A 10,109-nucleotide genomic window follows, 5' to 3' on the forward strand; every position below is an offset into this window, starting at 1 on the left:
ATTTTTGCGGTTGAGACGGACAAACGACATGGACCAAATTCCTTCAAGATGAAAGTAATAGGTGCCATTTATTGCTACAAGTGCATTTTTATACAATTCTACCAGTTCATGTGTCTTTTCACTATTGGTTACAAGTTACAGCACTAACATCTCATTGGTTAATTTTGCTATCATCCATGTTTTTCTTCTATCCCCTTCTCTCTCACGGGTACATCTCTCCTCTCTCATGGGTACAACTCCATACCTCTGGATACTCCTTTACTCCCATCCTTCTCAAGGGTAAATCTTAATATCTTCAAGGCTGATCTCTACTCTCATGTTTTCTGTCAAGGATTCCACAGACGCGCTGCAGTTTCCCACAGTACATATATATGCATATATATACATATGCTATTGTTAAGCCTATATAATTTTTGGTGAAGGTTGCAGTAGAAGGCTTGAAACTTATTACATATTTTCAGATATATTTTGAAAGTGTATTGGGCACATGTAAGTTAAAAAATATTTATCCTTTTACTGCGTATGACTGAGACAAACTCCCCGCAGGTGATGAAGGTGGCTCAGCAGAAGCGAGTTGTGAGTGTGTGTGTGCTGTGTGACCCTTTGGGGCTTTCCTTGGAATCGCCATGTGGGTACATCCCTGCTCCTGGCTGAGTGAGATTGGTGTGGTGGAGCTGGAGAGAACGCCAGGAGTCCACAAACCCTGCAGGAACCAGCCAGATTTTACAGGGCAGTTGATGTAGAACAGAGTGGCTATGGTGAGATTTTGCACTGAACAAGGAGGGAATTTGACTATGAGTAAAAGCAGTAAGGACAGAACACTGCAAACTCCACAGACCAGTGTCACTACCAGGAGTAACCTGTTCTTTGAATCACAGCAAAGGAAGAGTAGGGTCTGCGAGGGAAACTAAAGGATAGCACGGGATAGTCTTACTGTGGAGTGGTTTCTGTGCTCCGTGTTTAAAACAAACAAACAACAAACCAACCAACCTGGGCAGCATCTAGTCCTTTGAAAAGATTCTTCAAAAGGAAGGAGAAATGCCACGATGCCATTCATAGCACCAGGTGCATTTAAAGCCAGCAGAGCTTACCTTTCTTAGCTCTCGTCTGCTGTAGAAGGGTTCTGATTGTATTTAAGAGATTTTTTTTTTCTATAAAGGGAATAGATCTCTTAGTGTAAGGTTTTCCACAAGAACTCCTCAACTCTGAAGTTTTCTGTGTTTTATAACTCATGTTTAGTATTCAAGAGAACTAATGTTTTAGCTATCTAGATACTGTAAGCACGTCTCATTCCTTCCCCTTTCAAGTGAAATGTTAGGGAAAGGGTTTGAAAAAGTTATTTATTAGAAGGGGAGAGGTGGATTTGACGATCATTGCTAAGACTGTGGTTTAATGGGTTTTCGTGTTATTGGAGAGCTGGATATTTTGGAAAACATGCCCAGAACTTTGGATGGCCATTCTAGAATCTGTTTTTAATATATTTCTAAATTAGGAATCAAAACCAGATGCAACACAAGATTAATTAGCCTCCATGTACTTTCCCTTGTCACCATGCAGTCCTCCTGTGAGAGCTGTGTGCCAGAGAGCCAGGAAGAGGGCAGTCTCACCACAAGTAATTTCATTGTACAAGAACAAAAACTCATTCCCAAGTTTCCTCCCAGATATAACCATGTTAAATAGAGGATCTGTTCAGGATTGCATAATTCCTTCTGTAGCTATTACAGAAAATGCTTACATGGAAAAGCAACAGTAGGAAAGCATCTGTGTTTCTAGCTTGTCTCTCTATTAGGTTTTCTTTCCTTTTCTGGTAATTTAAGACAGATACAACTGTACAATCCATTTTTTCTCTTAAGTACATTTTTTTCTCATTTGTTTTTTTCCCCCCCAAGTGAAATGAGTGGAGTCAGCTTGACAGAGCCAGCCAGCTTTCTGTAGATGAAGGACATGTGATTTGTGGCCCACAGTTGGGAAACCACAGGTATTAAGTTGTTTATGAGATCTGCGTCTGCAAGCACGGTGACTAGAGAAGGATGTCAGGCCCAGGAGGGACCAGGCTGGATGCAGCGATGAAGAGTAGGGGAGAGAAAAATCCCATAGCTTGCTTGACCACAGGCTGCTCAAACCACTCAAACTCTGATTGAAACACTGACCTCTCTGGATAATTAATGGTGTCTTTCTGATAACTCTTTGCCCTGTTCTCTGACTTGCTGCTGAGGACACAGGATCTCTATCCAGTTTATTACTGGGTTGTGTACATGCTAGATTATATACAACAGGTGCTATGAACTCCATCCTAAACCAGCATTTTTGTTTTCAGTAGCCTAGTTACTCTTTAGATAAGAGATATTTAGATCTCTCCATCAAGACCTTCTCATCAGCTGTTTAGTTCTTGAGGCAGCTGCCTCTCAGAGACCTGGCTTGTACCCTCTGCTGGGCTGGGCTTGGTTGGGGCTGCTCTGAGCTGGACTCAAGGTACAAATAGTGTGGGACAAGGGGGAAAGGCTGAGATCAAAGAATCGCAGTGTGGGAAGCAGCCAGCTGGGGAATGAAATCAGAAGCCCGTTCAGCAATCTGCTTTTTCAGAAGAAAGCAGACTAGATGGCTTTCTGAGCTTTCTGAGGGAGCCAGCGCAGAGGCCTGAGCAAGGAAAAAGAAGAAAAGCTGGTGGCAAACTGCTGCCTTGCAGGTAAGGTATCGCATTTTCCTCCTCCTCTGCTAAGTCTGAAAGGGACGTATCTAAATGGGGGGGTGACATGAAAAGCCCCTGTCCTGCAGAAAGGGCAAAGGGATCCAGCAGACCCGTGTGACTGCCCCTGGGACAAGGTAAGGGAGAAGGGGAGCTGTGTGCTGGGCGTGAAGGGCTTCCCTACCCTGACACACGGTAAGAGAACAAGGTGCCTGGTGACATCCAGGTGTCCAGCTCTGTTTGTAGTGAGGCTTTTCATTTGAATTCTCAACCTGAAATGGGACAGAAAGGCTTGTTTTGTTGGAGGCCAAGTCATTTCACAAGGCCTGAAGAGGCCAGAATATCGCAAATGAAAACTTGTAGAGACCCTCAGAATCATCGAGTCCAACCATAACCTAACACTAAACCTAAGAACCTCATCTAAATACCTTTATAGAACTACTAGAGCTATGTAAAAAGGAAAAAGTAGCAAAACAAACCCAGTAACAACAAAAAAACCCCAAACCTAAAGGAGCTTAATGCTATCTTCATTAAAAGGTAGCAGACTGCTTTTTAATTGAGGGACTTGGTAAGTTTTTCTCAGAAGGAAGAGGTGGGGCTCGTTGTTTTGCCCAGATGATGACTCAAGTGCCAATTTAATTCAAAGGGGAATACAAATTAATCATCTGCCTTTCCTCCTATACAGAATGATTTAATGTCATTTCATTTCACAGAATATAGTTCATAAAATAAACTTGAGCAGTTCTACCTAGCTCTTAGAAGCGGAGCCTGAAGGTGTGTTTATAAATGTTTATAAATATATAAAAGATGAGTGCCATGAGGATGGAGCCAGGCTCTTCTCGTTGGCAAACAATGATAGGACAAGGGGCAATGGGATCAAGCTGGAACACAAGAGGTTCCACTTAAATTTGAGAAGAAACTTCTTCTCAGTAAGGGTGACAGAGCACTGGAACAGGCTGCCCAGGGGGGTTGTGGAGTCTCCTTCTCTGGAGACATTCAAGACCCACCTGGACATGTTCCTGTGCAACCTCACTTAGGCGTTCCTGCTCCAGCAGGGGGATTGGACTAGATGATCTTTTGAGGTCCCTTCCAATCCAGAACATACTGTGATACTGTGATACTGTGTGCGAGGACACCACATGTGGCTCTCCCAGCCTCCGAATTCCTCAGGAGCCGGAGTTTGGATGAAGTCACGTCTCTTGGCCGATCTGTTTACTGTCTCCCATTTTCAACATTCTTCTCTTGACCTGCAGTGTTAGTTATGAACTCCCATTACGAATTCCAGTCCTGCAGGTCAGTAGATGGAGTAAAGATTTTAAATAATTCCAGGCTGGTTTGGCGTGGGGCAGATAGGGGTGTGTGGTTGAATCCAACTCAAGTTAGGTGTGGTTTATCTTGGTTTTACTCAACTGAAGTGAAACAAAATGACAAGAAATATAAAGTTAATCAACTTCTGAGAGGTATAGACAGCATGTGCCAAAATTACAGCTACAGGAAGCTAAAACATTAATGAAATTGCAGTATTGGAGCTGCTTCTGTTCTAGACCTTAAAGTGAACAGTCATTTCCCAGGCAATTGAATTAGTATACACTTGTAAATAACTTCCAGTAACTATTGCTTATTTGTAAGGCTGTGAACATTTTAAATACAGTAATTTCTTACTGTAAGCTTGGCTTTATTTGTGTTTTTAATGCTGGAGATAGAACCCTCACCCTGCCTTTTGCTGAAGGCTGGGACAGCAAAATGCTCTGTCCTGGGGAAATGAAAAAGGTCACTGGTTCTTCCTTTGAAATCCAGACTGTTCTGTTTCTTGGTTTTATGTGAACCTGAACCACATGGGGATTGCCAGCTAGAAGGCGAAACAGTTCCATCACATAGTCTCAAATCTATAGGGTATTACGCCTGATAAAGCACTAGTGATTCTTGCCGTTTCTGCAGGACCATTTATGGTTAAAAAAGGAAAAGAAAAAGAGAAAAAGAAAAAGAAAAAAAGACTTGCAATCCAGCATCTGAAAGTTGGCAGATTACATTAGTTCAGAATGTCTTCAGACGGATGACTAGTTGCTGCTTGCCTAGCACTAGCCACAGGACAGAAATGAATCCACAGAGGTGGGTTGTTATTGCCCCATTTGTCATCCCAGTACTCAGTAAAGATTATGGATGGGTATAAGGAAATGGAAAAGAAGTCATAAAAATCTACTGGAGTAAAATCTTTTGTAATGAGAGCAAAAGCCAAAGAGTCGATAAGCACTGTAATCTTAAATGTCATAAACCTTTAGGTCTGCAATATACTGAGCTCAGTTCTATTCTTAGTAATCAATATCTTCCCTTGAGTACTCTGAAAGGGAACCTGCGGAAAGAGAAAGTGCAACAGTCAAGCACAATTCACTCTGTTTTCTTGAATAAAACAGTTCTAATTAATTGCATTGGAGCCTCTTCAGTCATTATGGGCTTTGTAGTCTAATACACTAATTTTAGCTCTAGGAAGTTGTTGTAGCACATATCAAACATGTCGTGCTTGTTCCCAGAGTTGTGCATGTGTATACCCCAACACATAGGCAGGTGTGTTGGTTTGAAGCATTCAAGTCTTAGTCGAATTGCTCTTCCGAAGCACTAAAGGAACTAGTAAGAAGAGATGAGAGAGGTATTTTTACTTTTAATTTTGAGGTTTTACAGCACCAGAAACCTTATTTTCTATTTTCCCACATTGTCATTTTCCTTGAGGACAAAGTACTGACACAGTATTAGCAGTGACATCTGTGCCTGTCAAATACTTTTCAGCTGAGTGTTTATTTCTGTGGGTTTGGCTTGTTCAGGCATCGCCCCCGCTCACGCTCCGTGCCTGACATCTTCTGGTGGCATTTCCATACTACACAGTAGCCTGTATGGCAACTAATGAGGGCCTTAGAGCTTAAAACAAAACAAAACAAAACAAAAAACCACAAACCACCATAACTGCTTCTATGAAATTGTCATACTAAGGTTTCATGACTGTCAAAATGGTTTTTGTTGTCCCCTTCTTCATCAATTTACCTGCATATGCAGAATCTCACATAAATTCTGTGTTTGCAGTTATTCCTGCTTCCAAGTTCCTCTTGCTTTTGGTGTTGTTTTTTTAAAAAGAGGCAGGATGTGTGTGTGTGAGAGCATTTTTTTAAAACATATCAAATATGTAAGATGCATTTAAACTGTATTGTGAAGTCTAATGAATTTTTAAAATGCATTTGGCATCTGACTTGCAGCATTGGGACTTCTGTCATGTAACAGCAAAGCCTCATAACAGTACAGGTTTTAGACTCTCATAAATTTCATTTCCTTAAGCAAAGCACAAAGCAATGATGTTTTCTTGGATGCTAGACGACTGCCTCTTGTATTTCCCAGGAATTTACTGAGCTGCTGTGCGTATGTGTGCGAAGCGGTGGGAAGATAGGTATGTGTTTAATTTAAAAGAAGCTGATGGTTTTGTTTACAGGAATTACATTCAAGTCCTTCATCTCCGTTCCTCTCCGCATTCCTTTCATTCAGAGGCTCAGACTGTTTACATGGTCCACTTTCCTGGCGTTATGCTAAACCCTGGAAAGAAAGACGATTTTCTCCAGAGAAGTCTGCTTGGGAAACAACCCCCAAATGAATGGTCTGTGTGGAGAGCTGGTGGGAATTTAAAGCCTGAAACCCTCGGCATTAGCGTGGGGAGTTTGGCAGCAGTCCCAAAAGGAGGGCTGCTGCCCCTGCTCCAGATGCCTGCTTACTTCTTAAGGTGGTCAAGGATGCGGCATGCTTGGGCCTGGGACATACCGTCACCAGTTACTAGCTGTGCTAGTTCCTCAAATTTGTTTAAACAAAACCTTTGTGAACACCTTCTCCTCCCAACTCCGACTTCTCAAGCAGGCAGGCCCTGCCAGAGCTTGGTGTGGTTCCCTCCTTCTCCATCAACACCATCACTGTCCCACTACATGGCCTCCAAAGAGAAGGTTTCAGGTCTGCTTGCACCATCCTTCAAGAACTTTCCCTAGATTGTATGTATACAAGTGAGGTATCTAAGCTCATGTTCGTCCTTTAGGGCACCACTGATTTTTCGGTGCTCCCTTGGCATGCCTTAGCCTGTGTGGACAGAGCTGAACGTTACAAGATGGTGTCCATTTCTTGATGTTAATGTGGTCTTCAGAGCTCCAGATGTGGTAGAAGCTGAAGTACCCTTCTCAGCGATTTCCACATCATGTCGAGAATCTCATTACCTTTTTCCCTTACTGTCTGCCTTCCAGAAAAGTCCTCAAATGCCTTGTGAAGATTGTTCAGAACATGTCTGTCTCCTGCTCCTCACAAAGAACTGAGGCTTTCTCCTCAGACAAGACCCTGAAATGAAAATAATGAGTCAACAGATTTGTGGGTGAGCATTTCAAAGCACCTCAGCTGCTTTCACTTGTTTTGTGCTGACTCTGGTTTGAGTACAGCCCACAAAGCATTAAAAGCATTGGCCCTAAAATCCAAAGCTGTGATAATGCCTTCACCTACTAAAAGGATAATCCAGCTCCTCTCTCTTCCTGTTATTCTGATGTGGTTTTGATCAAACTGACACGACCAGCACTTAGTGAGGCTTTACGGCTCTTGCCACAGTCTGACATGACATGAACTTGAAATTAAGAGAGCAGGCTGTGCTAAAACACAGAACGGGGCCAGCGCTGAGACTGAACTGCTTCTCTGTCTCTTCAGAGATAAGTGCAGGGATAACACTTTGTCCTGTGCGGGGCCAACTTGTCAGAGAGCAGCTTTGGTTGGTTTGGGAGAGATCTATTGTGAAACTGGCATTAAACTGAGGTGCCCACCTACAGGTGTCTGCATGGGCACTGGGTGCTTGAACCCCCAGTGCAGTCTCTGCAGCTCAGTGAGTGATGCTGCTCCCTAATGCACCCACCCGGTGCCCCATGCGTGAAATATTGCTGTTTCATTGACTAAATCTCTGCTGTCTGTACTTGGAATTAAGCATCAGGTACACTTGTAGACACCTGTATGTGGAGATCGATAGCCAGACATCTTAAGCCAAATCCCCAACCTCATTACAAAGTGGTCTTGATTTTGCAGCATCCAGAAGTACCAGTGTTTTTTTTTAAAGAAAGTATATTCCAAATCGCCTTCCTTGAAAAATCATTTCAGTTCTGTGCAGCCAGTAGGTAGCCCTGTGAGAAATCCAGCCCTCTTCTGTTGTATGGAAAACAGATTTAAAAACCAATTGGTAAATATGATTCAAGTATTCTTATTAATTATTTAATACCTTTAAAAACATTCATAACTACAGCCTCTGGACACACAAAACCATGCCAGTTCGGCTCCAGCACTAACCTTAGAACTGGAGATTTTCCTGAGGGATGGAATACATTAATTTCTATCAGAACATTCAACAGGGTACTGAGCAGGTTAAAAGAATCTTTCTCCTTCTTTATGAAAAATGAATCTGTGGTCTGGCAGTTTCCATGGCTGCGTATGTGGATATATAGGAAATACATTTCCCTTCTTTTTTTTTTTTGCATGCTGTATTTTACAGAGTTTTTTTTGTTTGTTTTTGTATATTTATGACTAGGTAGGAGGAAATAATACAGCAAGGTGTAGATCTGAGTGCCTTTCAAGCTGAAAAAAAATGAGAAATGGTCTAAGTCCTCCCTAACCATTGACTGATTCTGAAGACCCACATCTTTTATACATCTGCCAGGTTCAGAAACTCTGCACAGCCCCGCAGTTTGCGCACCTGTTCACTCTCCGCTTTCCTCATCTTCCACAAAGTGGAGCTACAGCTGCACTAAGAGAAAGGGATGTGGAAAAACGATTGAAGCATAAAGAAATAATATTCTGCACTGAAAAAAAAGTTGAAGCTTGACAGCTGAAAGTGAAGGAGAGATAATCCATCAATCTAGCTTTGCAGTGCTCTAGACCCAGAAATCATAGAGGCTTCTCATCTTAATCCATCTTGAGTGAGTGATGAAGTATGTGTACTGCTTGCACGTGGCGTACCCTTTCTTTACCTTGGCACAAATTTTACCGGGGGGGTGGTAGGATGTGTTTCTTGTGGGAGACAATGGCTGTTTTCTAAATCAGTGGCTTCCTTTAGGGGCAGAAATGCATGGAAGCACGTACCACACCACTGAGTAGCGGTGAGTAGTTTCTGCTGTGACTCCTCGCAATATACCGCACAAACAGCCTTGTGAAATCTCTAAAAACTCTTCAGTGGTGCTTTGTGGCAGAGTGAGAGTGTCCAGATGTTCTTCAGGTCTGGACCAAAACTCCAATCACTGCTGCAGCCCTGTGTTGCTGACCTGAGGTCAAACAACTGGCATTCAATTTCTGCTTGCAGAAGAAGAGTAATGCTCATTATCAACTCATTACTGAAATAATTATTTTGATATAACGGTCAAGGTTAATACAGCACACTGAAAAAAAACAAAGAGTTCCTAATTAAAGAATTAATGGTATTGTTAATATACAACTCCTGTTAATATATAAATGCCTACAAAACTCTCTTCCTCAGATTCTCAAGGAGAATTACCTAGATGGGAGCAGCGGTAACAGAAAAGTGAAGTAAGTTACATAAGATTCCCTGGAAAAAAAGCCAGTCAGGAGTAAAACCTGATCATCACAATGAAGCATTCTGCCAGTCAGGTCAGCAATTACTTAATTAGCTCCTAAGCACATGAAAAGTTCAATTAATTAAGATAGTGAGGCTGATAGAAAAAAACAGCTGCAGCTGTGGTTGGGATCAGAGAAGGTTTGGGAAATGTAGCCTTAGACTGTAGAGCAGAAGAGACCATACAGGATACATCCAGCTGTGGGGTACACATAAAGGCAGCATTTCACTCAGTTTTTATTGACAAAATCAGCACTGAAGATGGATCAGCTGTGTCTGTGCATGAACTGGTGCTCACTGATGTGAAGGTGAGAAGCTTGGGGAGGTTAAGCTGGCAGGTGAGAAATGGTGGCTGCTGGGGTCACGGGACTGGTGGGACTAATGTTGGACATCCCTGAAGTACAGATACTTTTTGGCTCCTTGCTGCTATGTTTACCAGTAAATGCCTGCACTGACACCCTTATGTACCTTTTACGCCAGGTAGGGAGGAGGAAGGGGATGGAAAAGGAGCTGGTGCAAAATCCAGTTCTGCCCCTCAGCAGGACCCTCCTCGTTTCACCCTGCAGTTCTGGTGAAGCAGGAGGCCTGGCCTTATGTCTTTGCTACATGCCCTGCGCTTACTAAACACAGGAAAACTGATCCAGAAACTCAGCAAAAAACTCACTGCTCCCTGTAAGTCCCCGATTTCTGTTACTACATGTAAGGCTAACAGTGAACTGCGTTCTCCAGCGAGTTTCCAGGAGCCCTGTGTTAGGAGTCAGTTATTTCATGGCATTATCCAGATCAGTGCTTTCCACAGCGCAGGGATTT

The sequence above is a fragment of the Nesoenas mayeri genome (genome assembly GCF_963082525.1).
Source record: "Nesoenas mayeri genome assembly, chromosome: 1".
Taxonomy (NCBI): domain Eukaryota; kingdom Metazoa; phylum Chordata; class Aves; order Columbiformes; family Columbidae; genus Nesoenas; species Nesoenas mayeri.